The sequence below is a fragment of the Triticum aestivum genome, chromosome 2D (genome assembly GCF_018294505.1).
Source record: "Triticum aestivum cultivar Chinese Spring chromosome 2D, IWGSC CS RefSeq v2.1, whole genome shotgun sequence".
Lineage (NCBI taxonomy): Eukaryota > Viridiplantae > Streptophyta > Magnoliopsida > Poales > Poaceae > Triticum > Triticum aestivum.
Genome location: NC_057799.1, coordinates 31678805 through 31691395, shown reverse-complemented (window position 1 = coordinate 31691395; position 12591 = coordinate 31678805). Strand labels below are relative to the sequence as shown.

Genomic DNA, 12591 nt, shown 5'->3' with positions numbered 1-12591 from the left:
AATTCGGCGATCTTCAATCTGCATAATATAGTGAGGATAATTATAAATACATGCAATGAAAGAGCTGACCTATATAGAGAGACTTAATGACAGAAGTAGTACTACTTACAGACAGTAGCAAGTGATCGTTGATTTATCGAGGGCCTTTTGATTGAAAAACTGGAAGAACTCCTCAAATGGAACATTCAGCAGTTCAATTCCAACGAGGTCATGCTCCGGTTTAACTCTCAGCGTCAAAGTATTATCCCATCAGACTCTCTGTAGGTTTTCATGTACTAATCATGTAATCTTCGCATCATCGTTGTTAGAGATCTTTCATCTTTGACGAGAGGCTTCCCGTAATGGTATTTGTGTTCGTCCACCTCCATGATTTCGTAATGTACATCGTCGGGCAGGTAATCTCCAAGATTGCTATAACCGGCCACCATCCTCGGATCATTAGCGACGATGTCTTTTGACACCTTGAGCGGGGGGCACGATTGGTTCGCTTGTTTGCCGAGCTGGACATTTTTTTCCCAGCTCGTCGTTCTTTTAACCTTTGATCACTGACAGTACTTCCCGACCGCTCCGCTTCGGCATATGTCTTTCCAAGAATGCGCTCATAGTTGCCTCTCGGCGGAGACTTTGGTGGTTTTGTCAGGGCAGCCAGAGTGCGCTTTGCTTTCACCGGATCTACCTTCTCCTCCGGAGGTGGATGTTTCTTTGCTTTCACCCCTTCAAAGAAGTTTTTCACTTCGGCTCGCACGATCTTCCTGGTTTCCTCCTCGGTCCTCTCGTATGGTAACTTCTCTGGAGTCTTCAGAGAAGGACCGAATCTGTATTGCCTCCCGCCTCTGGCAGCTGTACTGCTAGACGCCGGCAGAGCAGACGGAGCGGCTGCGACTGTCTTCTTTCCTTGCTTACGAGGCGGAGGAGAAGGACTACGACGCGCCGGAGCAGCCGGAGCGGCGGCGGGTCTCTTCCGCCCTTGCTGACGAGGTGGAGAAGGAGGAGGCTGCTCTGGCGCACCGGCGCAGGCGGAGAGGGAGGCGGAGTGCCGCCACGCGCCGGAGAAGGAGGCTGAGTGCCCTGATCACTCGCCGGAGGAGGAGGCGGAGTGCCGCCACGCGCCGGAGAAGGAGGCTGAGTGCCCTGATCACTCGCCAGAGGAGGAGGCGGAGGAGGAGGCGGAGTGCCCTTACTCGCCGGAGCCGTCCAGTTCGGAAGGTTGATGAGCTCCTTCCGCCATAGGCATGGAGTCTTCAGAGCAGAACCCAGCCGAGTCTTCCCTTCACCGGTAGGGTGGTCAAGCTGGAGGTCCTCAAATCCCTCCGTTATTTCATCCATCATCACCCTAGCATATCCTTCTGGAATCGACCGACAGTGGTAGGTTGCGCCGGGTTCAGGAGGTAAAACAGAGCCAACAGCCGCCTTGACTTTGAAGTTCTGCCATTGCGCCATAAGGTGGCAATGTTGAGACTCCGTGATAGCATCCACGGGGTAGCTAGCAGGAGCCGTCAAGACATGCTCCGGCTGAAGCAGCTCGGTGGAAGCCACGCTGCTTCTCTGCTGAGATGGCGGTGTAGCTTCGGGGGTAGTTTCGGCATGTCGATTGCCGTCTCGTTCCTCTAGCGCCTGAACCCTTTCGTGCAGCTTCTCAATTTGGATCTGCTCCACTTTTTTCCTCCTCTCCTGGCTTTTGTAACCGCCCACGTCCGGAAAACCAGCCTTCCACGGAACGGAGTCTGGCGTGCCTCGTGTCCATCCAGGGTGCTCAGGATTCCCGAGGGCCATTGTGAGCTCATCGTTCTCTCTGTCTGGAACGAACGTCCCTTCCTGCGCTGCATCGATATAGTGCTGAAGCCTCTTGACTGGTATTCTCAAAAGCTCGTCCGTCCAAACGCACCTCCCTGATACAGGGTCCAATTTTCCGCCAGCCCCGAAGAACCAAGTCCGGCAACTGTCTGGCCAGTTCATTGTCTGTGGTTCGATCCCTTTATCAAGCAGATCATTCTCAGCCTTGGCCCACTTAGGCCGGGCTTTGAGGTAGCCACCTGACCCCGTGCGATGGTGAAGCTTCTTCTTCGCAGCATTCTTCTTGTTTGTCGCTGACATCTTCTTACTCTTTTCCGTTGTCTTGTGGGCCACAAATGCGGGCCAGTGATTTCTGATCTTCTCATACCGGCGGATGAATTCTGGTGTCTCTTCTTTGTCGACAAACGTTTTCAGCTCATTCTTCCACCTCCTGAATAGGTCTGCCATCTTCTTAAGAGCATGAGACTTGATTAATTGCTCTTTAACTGGCTTCTCCGGATCCTCCTCTGGCGGTAGGGTGAAATTTGCCTTCAGCTCAGTACAAAGATCATCTTTCTGCATATCATTGACATAAGACACCTCAGGGTCTTCCTTCTTAGGCTTATACCATTGGTGGATGCTGATCGGGATCTTGTCCCTAACAAGAACCCCGCACTGAGCAGCAAATGCTTCCTTTGTCCGGATGGGTTCAATCGGTTGGCCGTCGCGCTCGATTGCTGTGATCTCAAACCTTTCATCGGAGCGCAACTTTCTCTTCGGGCCTCGTCTCTTTACCGAAGTTGTGCTCGATCCGGAGGGCTAGAAAAAAGAAGTAAGACGAGAGTTAATTAATATGTGTACATACCGAAACAATAAATGCATCAATTATCTAGTCAGCACAGGCTTAACTAATATATTTACCTGGCCGGACTCTGTTCGGTCACCGGAGCCGTCACCACGGGCTCCTTCTTGCACCAGCATTGGGTCACCGGAGGCATCATAATCATGTCTTTCCTCCTCCACTCTTCGATCACCGTAGCCTGCTTCTTCACCCTGTTCTTCCAGACCATCATTGTCGTTAAGATACGACAAGATATCACCTCCGGCTAAGATTATGTCCCCCAACACCTCTTCTGCTTGCTCGTCTCGTCCGTGCTCCATTGTTTCTGCAAATATTACAACATGGCAATTATTACACAAACATGACAGCAAGTGGATATATTAGTGCAAACGTAGACCTAGCTTATTCCGGGTTTGGGGTGGCCTCGGCAACGCTTCAAGGGTAGGGGCGCGGCGAGAGGGGGTAGGAGACCGACATCGTTTTTTTCTAGGGTTTGGGTGTCCTCGAGAGTTTTGGTCGAGCGAGAGGGCCGGGGGGTGCTCCCGTGGTATAAGTTATCACGGTCGAGAGGGGGTATAAATATCGACCGTCCATCATGTCGAAGTTATCTGGGAGGGAGTTATATATATCGACAACAACGACATACATACATAGGAAAATAATGTTATCGGGGAGGGGGTATATCGACCCCCCCCACGTGTTGAAGTTATCGGGAGGGGGTTATATCGACAACGACGACATACGTACATGGGAAAATAATATTATCGGGGAGGGGGTATATCGACCCCCTCGTGTTGAAGTTATCAGGAGAGGGGTATATCGACGACGACAGACCCGATAAAACATAAGAAAACAAAGAAGAAATAAAAAGAGGAGAAGAAGAAAGGAATAGAGGAGAAGATCGAAGAAAAAAAAGAAGAAAAAAAAAGAGGAGAAGAAGAAAGGAATACAGGAGTTCTATTTTTTCTTCTTCTCTTCTATTCCTTTCTTCTTCTCCTCTTCTTTTTCTTCTTTTTTCCTCTTCTTATTTATTTCTCCTCTTCTCCTCTCATTCATAAAAAAATGTTCAAATAGAAAATTTCGAAAAAAAGTAAAGGTTTTGCCTAATGCATTGTTCATATGAATATACAAACATTTGCATATTCTACAATAATTAATATCACCAAAAAAAAATCTATGAACAGAAAAAAATCCTAACTTTTCTAAAAATCTATCTTTTGCATATATACATGAACATATATATACACAAAGAACATATATACATACATATATACATTTTTATAAAAATGCAAAAAAAGATCTAAAAAAAGGACATATAAACAGATATACACACATACATATACTCATACATATACATATAATCAGGAAAAAAAATCATATATATGTGCAGAAAAAACAGGGAGGAAGGGGGCATTGGTCCCGGTTGGTGCCACGAACCGGGACCAAAGGGTGGCATTGGTCCCGGTTCGTGGCACCAACCGGGACCAATGGCCTTGCACAACGGCGTGGTGGTGGGAGTTTAGTCCCACCTCGCTAGCTGAGAGAGAGCCGCACCTGTTTATAAGGTGCGGTGCGCCTGAGCTGTCGAGCTCCTCTCTAAAGCAGGCTTACGGGCCTAACCTCTCTGTACATGCCTGTGGGCCTACTGGGCCTTCTGCGGGCCTGAATCCTGGCCCATGGATGGGTTTCTAGTCGTATTCAGGCCGTGATGGCCCAGTAGGTGGCATAATTTTTATTTTTTGCCTGTTTTTTTGTTTTCTTTTTTGCTTTATTTATTTTGTTTTGTTTCTACTTACAACAAAAAACTTATTTATTTTATTTTATTTTGTTTCTAATTACTTATTTATTTTACTTTATGATAATTCTTTTTGCTAGTAAAGTTTCTAACAAAAAAAGTTCTTTATGAAAATTATTTTTGCTTCAATGATTTTGAACAGAAAATACTTCGATAATTTTAGTTGCATCAATTTTATATAATTTTAGTTTCAATAATACTAGAGGTTGCTTATAATGTTTTGAACATAAAATACTTTGATAATTTTAGTTTCATAAATTTTATTTATGTTATTAAAGTTTATTTTATTTTGTTTCTACTTATATATTTTATTAAAGTTTATATTATTTTGTTTCTAATTACTTATTTATTTTATTTGTTATTTTTCATGCACCATTTTTCATGCATTTAGTGATTATTTTTGCTATAAGACCCTAAAATTGAAAAGCATTTCAAATGAACTCTGAAAAGGTTGAAGTTGGCATGGTATCATCATTTCATCCACATAGCATGTGCAAGAAAGTTGAGAGGGTTACGGCAAAAACTGGATGCACTTCGTGTACAAAACGGACAATCTCTTTCGAAGTATCAGGGTTTCGAACGAAAACTCATCAGTTACAAAGGGATTTCATTTTTTTGAACTTATTTGAACTCCAGACTTTTTGTGTGTTGAAAATGCACCATTCAAAGCCACATCATCATTTTTCAACCCTTTTTGACTTCATTTGTTATTTTTCATGCATTTACTGATTTTCATGAGCTATATGACCGTGAAATTGAAAAGCACTACAAATGAACTCTGAAAAGGTTGAAAGTTGGCATGGTGTCATCATTTCACCCACATAGCATGTGCTAAAAAGTTGAGAGGGTTACGGCAAAAACTGGATGCACTTCGTGTACAAAATGGACAATCTCTTTCGAAGTATCATGATTTCGGACGAAAACTCATCTGTTACAACAGGCATTTCAAATGAACTACAAAAAGGTTGAAAGTTGGCATGGTATCATCATAATAGTTGTGGAGAGAAAGTCTTCACTTTTTCTTCGCTTGTGTCCTTTGATTATTGCGCCGTAACCATGGATAATCTTCATCGTTTATCAGGATGCTTGGATCAGCCTTGACTTTGAAGGGAGGAATTTCATGAAACTTTTCATAATCTTCAGACATGTCTGTCTTGCCCTCCACTCCCACGATATCCCTTTTTCTTGAAAGAACTATGTGGCGCTTTGGCTCATCGTATGATGTATTCGCTTCCTTATCTTTTCTTTTTCTCGGTCTGGTAGACATGTCCTTCACATGGATAACCTGTGCCACATCATTGGCTAGGACGAACGGTTCGTCAGTGTACCCAAGATTGTTCAGATCCACTGTTGTCATTCCGTACTGTGGGTCTACCTGTACCCCGTCTCCTGACAGATTGACCCATTTGCACTTAAACAAAGGGACCTTAAAATCATGTCCATAGTCAAGTTCCCATATGTCCACTATGTAACCATAACATGTGTCCTTTCCCCTCTCGGTTCCTGCATCAAAGCGGACACCGCTGTTTTGGTTGGTGCTCTTTTGATCTTGGTCGATCGTGTAAAATGTATTCCCATTTATCTCGTATCCTTTGTAAGTCAATACAGTCGAAGATGGTCCCCTGGACAACGAGTACAGCTCATCACAAACAGTGTTGTCACCTCTGAGACGTGTTTCCAACCAACTGCTGAAAGTCCTGATGTGTTCACATGTAATCCAGTCGTCACACTGCTCCGGGTGCTTGGAGCGCAGACTGTTCTTGTGTTCATCGACATACGGTGTCACCAAGGTAGAGTTCTGTAGAACTGTGTAGTGTGCTTGAGACCAAGAATATCCGTCCCTGCATATTATTGAGTCCCCTCCAAGCATGCCTTTTCCAGTCAGTATCCCCTCATACCGCGATTTAGGGAGACCTATCTTCTTAAGGCCAGGAATGAAGTCAACACAAAACCCGATGACATCCTCTGTTTGATGGCCCATAGAGATGCTTCCTTCTGGCCTAGCGCGGTTACAGACATATTTCTTTAGGACTCCCATGAACCTCTCAAAGGGGAACATATTGTGTAGAAATACGGGCCCTAGAATGACAATCCCGTCGACCAGATGAACTAGGACGTGCGTCATGATATTGAAGAAGGATGGTGGGAACACCAGCTCAAAACTGACAAGACATTGCGCCACATCACTCCTTAGCCTTGGTATGATTTCTGGATCGATCACCTTCTGAGAGATTGCATTGAGGAATGCACATAGCTTCACAATGGCTAATCGGACGTTTTCCGGTAGAAGCCCCCTCAATGCAACCGGAAGCAGTTGCGTCATAATCACGTGGCAGTCATGAGACTTTAGGTTCTGGAACTTTTTCTCTGGCATATTTATTATTCCCTTTATATTCGACGAGAAGCCAGTCGGGACCTTCATACTGAGCAGGCATTCAAAGAAGATTTCTTTCTCTTCTTTCGTAAGAGCGTAGCTGGCAGGACCTTCATACTGCTTCGGAGGCATGCCGTCTTTTTCGTGCAAACGTTGCAGGTCCTCCCGTGTCTCAGGTGTATCTTTTGTCTTCCCATACACGCCCAAGAAGCCTAGCAGGTTCACGCAAAGGTTCTTCGTCACGTGCATCACGTCGATTGAGGAGCGGACCTCTAGCTCTTTCCAGTAGGGTAGGTCCCAAAATATAGAGTTCTTCTTCCACATGGGTGCGTGTCCCTCAGCGTCATTCAGAACAGCTAGTCCGCCGGGACCCTTTCCAAAGATTACGTGTAAATCATTGACCATAGCAAGTACGTGATCACCGGTACGCATGGCGGGCTTCTTCCGGTGATCTGCCTTGCCTTTGAAATGCTTGCCTTTCTTTCGACATTGATGGTTGGTCGGAAGAAATCGACGATGGCCCAGGTACACATTCTTCCTGCATTTGTCCAGGTATATACTTTCAGTGTCATCTAAACAGTGCGTGCATACGTGGTATCCCTTGTTTGTCTGTCCTGAAAGGTTACTAAGAGCAGGCCAATCGTTGATGATTACAAACAGCAACGCGTGCAGGTTAAATTCCTCATGTTTGTGCTCATCCCACGTACGTACACCGTTTCCATTCCACAGCTGTAAAAGTTCTTCAACTAATGGCCTTAGGTACACATCAATGTCGTTGCCGGGTTGCTTAGGGCCTTGGATGAGAACTGGCATCATAATGAACTTCCACTTCATGCACATCCAAGGAGGAAGGTTATACATACATCGAGTCACGGGCCAGGTGTTGTGATTGCTGCTCTGCTCCCCGAAAGGGTTAATGCCATCCGCGCTTAAACCAAACCATACGTTCCTTGGGTCAGCTGCAAACTCAGCCTAGTACTTTCTCTCAATTTTTCTCCACTGCGACCCGTCAGCGGGTGCTCTCAACTTCCCGTCTTTCTTACGGTCCTCACTGTGCCATCGCATCAACTTGGCATGCTCTTCGTTTCTGAACAGACGTTTCAACCGTGCTATTATAGGAGCATAACACATCACCTTCACAGGAACCCTCTTCCTGGGGGGCTCGCCGTCAACATCACCAGGGTCATCTCGTCTGATCTTATACCGCAATGCACCGCATACCGGGCATGCGTTCAGATCCTTGTACGCACCGCAGTAGAGGATGCAGTCATTAGGGCATGCATGTATCTTCTGCACCTCCAATCCTAGAGGGCATACGACCTTCTTTGCTGCGTATGTACTGTCGGGCAATTCGTTATCCTTTGGAATCTTCTTCTTCAATATTTTCAATAGCTTCTCAAATCCTTTGTCAGGCACAGCATTCTCTGCCTTCCACTGCAGCAATTCCAGTACGGTACCGAGCTTTGTGTTGCCATCTTCGCAATTGGGGTACAACCCTTTTTTGTGATCCTCTAACATGCGATCGAATTTCAGCTTCTCCTTTTGACTTTCGCATTGCGTCCTTGCATCGACAATGACCCGGCGGAGATCATCATCATGGGGCACTGGTTCCTCTTGATCTTCAGCAGCTTCCCCCCTTGCAGCATCATTGGGCACATCGTCTGGTTCCTCTTGATCTTCAGCAGCTTCCCCCGTTGCAGCATCACCGTATTCAGGGGGCACATAGTTGTCATCGTCCTCTTCTTCTTCGCCGTCTTCCATCATAACACCTATTTCTCCGTGCCTCGTCCAAACATTATAGTGTGGCATGAAACCCTTGTAAAGCAGGTGGGTGTGAAGGATTTTCCGGTCAGAGTAAGACTTCGTATTCCCACATGTAGGGCATGGACAACACATAAAACCATTCTGCTTGTTTTCCTCAGCCACTTCGAGAAAATCATGCACGCCCTTAATGTACTCGGAGGTGTGTCTGCCACCGTACATCCATTGCCGGTTCATCTGCGTGCATTATATATAATTAAGTGTGTCAAAAACCATTACAGAACATCATGAAAAGATAATTAAGTGACCAAATTAATAGAAGTTCATCATCACATTAAAACCAAAGTACATACATAGTTCTTATCTAACAACATATATATAGCTCTCCAGAGCATCTAATTAATTAAACCATACATTGAAACTATGTAAAACATTTCAATGCGAAAACAAATGCGATCATAATCGCAACCAAGGTAACAATTGATCCAACGGCATAATGATACCAAGCCTCGGTATGAATGGCATATTTTCTAATCTTTCTAATCTTCAAGCGCATTGCATCCATCTTGATCTTGTGATCATCGACGACATCCGCAACATGCAACTCCAATATCATCTTCTCCTCCTTAATTTTTTTATTTTTTCCTTCAAGTAATTGTTTTTTTCTTCAACTAAATTTAACCTCTCGACAATAGGGTCGGTTCGAATTTCCGGTTCAACCACCTCCTAGATAAATAAAATCTATGTCACGTTGGTCGGCATATTTGTCATAAACAATAAATGAACCAAATAGTTATAAAAAGATAATATATACCACATCCGAATCATAGACAGGACGAGGGCCGACGGGGGCAGATACCAAAACCATCGCACTATGTAATAAGAAGGAATAATAAAAGTAACAAAATTAGACAAGTATCTATCTAAAGTAAGAATTTTTTTTCTTTCAGAAAGAAGATAAGAACAAGAGGCTCACCACGGTGGTGCTGGCGACGAGATCGGCGCGGGCGATTGACGGCGGTGAAGACGGGGACGGGACGTGACAGACCGCTAAACCTAGACAAATCTCGGGGAAAATGGAGCTCGGAGGTCGAGTTTCGAGAGGAGAAAGATTAACTAGTGTGGCTCAGACATTTCATCGAACACCTCATGCGCATAGGAGGTGAGCTAGAGCACCCAAATGCCCTCCCCTCGCCGGCCAGAAAAAACAGAGCACTGTGGAGTGCTCTACTGTGGCGATGGGGTATATATAGGAAACACATTGGTCCCGGTTCGCGGCACCAACCGGGACTAAAGGGGGGGCATTGGTCCCGGTTGGTGCCACGAACCGGTACGCATGCCCCCCTTTAGTCCCGGTTGGTGGCACCAACCGGGACCAAAGGCCTTGTGCTGCCCCGCGTCAAAATTTTAGTCCCACCTCGCTAGTTGAGAGAGCTCGAGAGTGGTTTATAAGCGCTGCTGCGCCCACCCTCTCGAGCTCCTCTCAACTGCAGGCTTTCGGGCCTAACCGTTCTCTTTGCCTGTGGGGCCTACTGGGCCTTCTGCGGGCCTGAATCCTGGCCCATGGATGGGTTTCAAGTCGTATTCAGGCCGTGGTGGCCCAGTAGGTGGCATAATTTTTTTCCCTATTTTTTGTTTTCTCTTTTGCTTTATTTATTTTGTTTTGTTTCTACTTACAACAAAAAACTTATTTATTTTATTCCATTTTGTTTCTAATTACTTATGTATTTTACTTTATTTCTTTTGCTTTATTTATTTTATTAAGGTTTATTTATTTTATTTACTATAGTTTATTTTATTTAATTTTATTAAGGTTTATTTATTTTTATTTAGTTTATTAAGGTTTATTCATTTTATTTACTATAAAAAATGAACATAGATGCGCCTATAGAGAAAATTCAACCTAAATTCATAATAAATTTCTATGAAATTCAAAGAAATTTACTCTGAATTTAGGTCAAATTCCCTGTATAAGGGCATCTATTTTCACTTTGAGAGGAGCTCAACAAGCCAGATTGGGACGGGCTTATAAACTGGTGTGAGCGCCCTTCGGTTGGCGAGGTGGGACTAAACTCTGACCGCAACTAGGACCAACTCTTTAGTCCCGGTTTGTGGTATGAACCGGGACTAAAGGGTGAGCCTCTGGTCCCGGTTCAAGCCACCAACCAGGACCAATGGTGGTGGGCCAGGAGCGAGGCCCATTGGTCCCGGTTTGTCCCACCAACCGGGACCAGAGGGGACGGACGAACCGGGACCAATGCCCCCACGAGGCCCGGCAGGCCCCTGGCCGCACGAACCGGGACCAATGCTCACATTAGTCCCGGTTCGTGACTGAACCGGGACTAATGTGAATATTGCCCTGTGACCAAAGCCTAGTTTTCTACTAGTGCGTGCTCCTGTCACAGACCTAGGGAAGCCAAGAATAAAATTAATTGTCAAAGACGGGAGATATTTAGTTTAGCATGACAGGCGCAGTTGATACACAGCTGAGGATGAAAGAGGGCACCGCTACCTGTTGAGGAGGAATTATGCAGTTGCCTATTGCGTAGAGGAAGAAGGCAAAAACGCAAAAATGGGAAGAAATATAGGATCCTCAGTTTTTCTTGATGTTTCTACTCGTAGTCTTAAATCACACACTCTAACCTGTCAACAGAAATACACAAAAAATGGATAAGAGCGATTAGATCCTATATTAAGCTTCCTCTTCCCATGGGTCTGGTCCATAACCTATAGAATGCATGCTCCGCGATATCAATTATCACAGATAACGTAAATACTGACATGTTTTTTTCAAGAAATACTAACATGGCTGATCACCAATCACGGCCAAATCACCTCCAATCACGGCCACATGGCTTCACGGTGATTGCACCTAGCCAACATCTGCAATAGCTTGATCTGATGCAGACCTCGTTAGAATGTCACAAGTTGTTTGTCCGTACTGAACAAGTTCGATAACCTTTCCGTTATGGAAAATGAAATCTGATGTCAATGTGTTTGCTCCGATCATGGTGGATAGGTTTCTTGGACAGTGCAACCGCGGAGTTATTGTCCACAAATGGTGTGACCTTCTTTTGCTCTTGGTGCATGCCCTGCATGGCTACAAGGATTCGATGGAGCTATGCCGTGGCCATCTGCTGCCGCTGCCTGAAAGTATTTTGCCTCACATGATAATTATGTGACGATCTTCATGCAAAGAATCTCTTTCTCGGTGGATGTAAAATAACATGTTTAACACATGGATAGAATATCATGACACATTTTTATCTTGCGAGGCAGAATACATTGAAGCCGCGACCATGGTGCGCCAAGTCCTATGCCTTAGTTGACTCCTTTTCGGACCTGAAGAACATGTAATCAAGGACGGTCAAGCTAGGACTGGACAACAAATCAACAACTGCGTTGTGCGAGAATGCTGTCCACCATGACCGGAGCAAACACATAGACACGAGATTTTACTTCATTGCTGAATGTGCTGAAGAAGGAAAGGTGCACATCGATCGATCCTGTCAACGTGGATGAAGAAGTTGTTGACATTGTAGCCCTCATAATGCTAATCAAGCTGATGCAGAAGCTAGGCGCGATCTAAGAGCCTTAGATGTTAGTCCGGGATCAGATCGCTGACTCGAACCGGTGGATGCCACTACTAACGCGAACTCTTGGATGAAAGACACTGGTTGAACATTGGCAAGAAGATGGACATGCAACTTCTGTCCCATTTAATTGGCTCTCGACTCATTCTTCTCTTCCTTTTATAAGGGTTAACAAATGCACGTCCTAAACTATTCATGGTCTATAATCACGCACCAAATAGAGCCACTGCATGCAACCTAAAAATAAAAATACTCGCAAGGGATCAATCCACACATATTGCCCGAGAAATACGACATGATTCAGTCAACAGATTGGAGCCACTTAATTTTGAAGCGCTAGAACCTTTAAGACGGAGAACTAAAAAATGTACCAGCGGCGCAAACAAGTGAGTCGTACGAGCTTGTCCCTTTTTAGACAATACATGAGCTCATACCTATAACTTCATTTTGGTCC

At 45.0% G+C, this 12591-nt stretch overlaps 1 long non-coding RNA gene across 1 annotated transcript; it reads right to left on the bottom strand.

The window, feature by feature from the left end:
- Positions 1-11744: 11744 nt before the first annotated feature.
- Positions 11745-12249, bottom strand: LOC123048499 (uncharacterized). Its single transcript, XR_006423308.1, has 2 exons — positions 12004-12249; positions 11745-11886 (listed from the first exon to the last, which is right to left on the bottom strand). It is a non-coding gene; the product is annotated as an uncharacterized lncRNA (long non-coding RNA).
- Between the last annotated feature and the right edge of the window lie 342 nt (positions 12250-12591).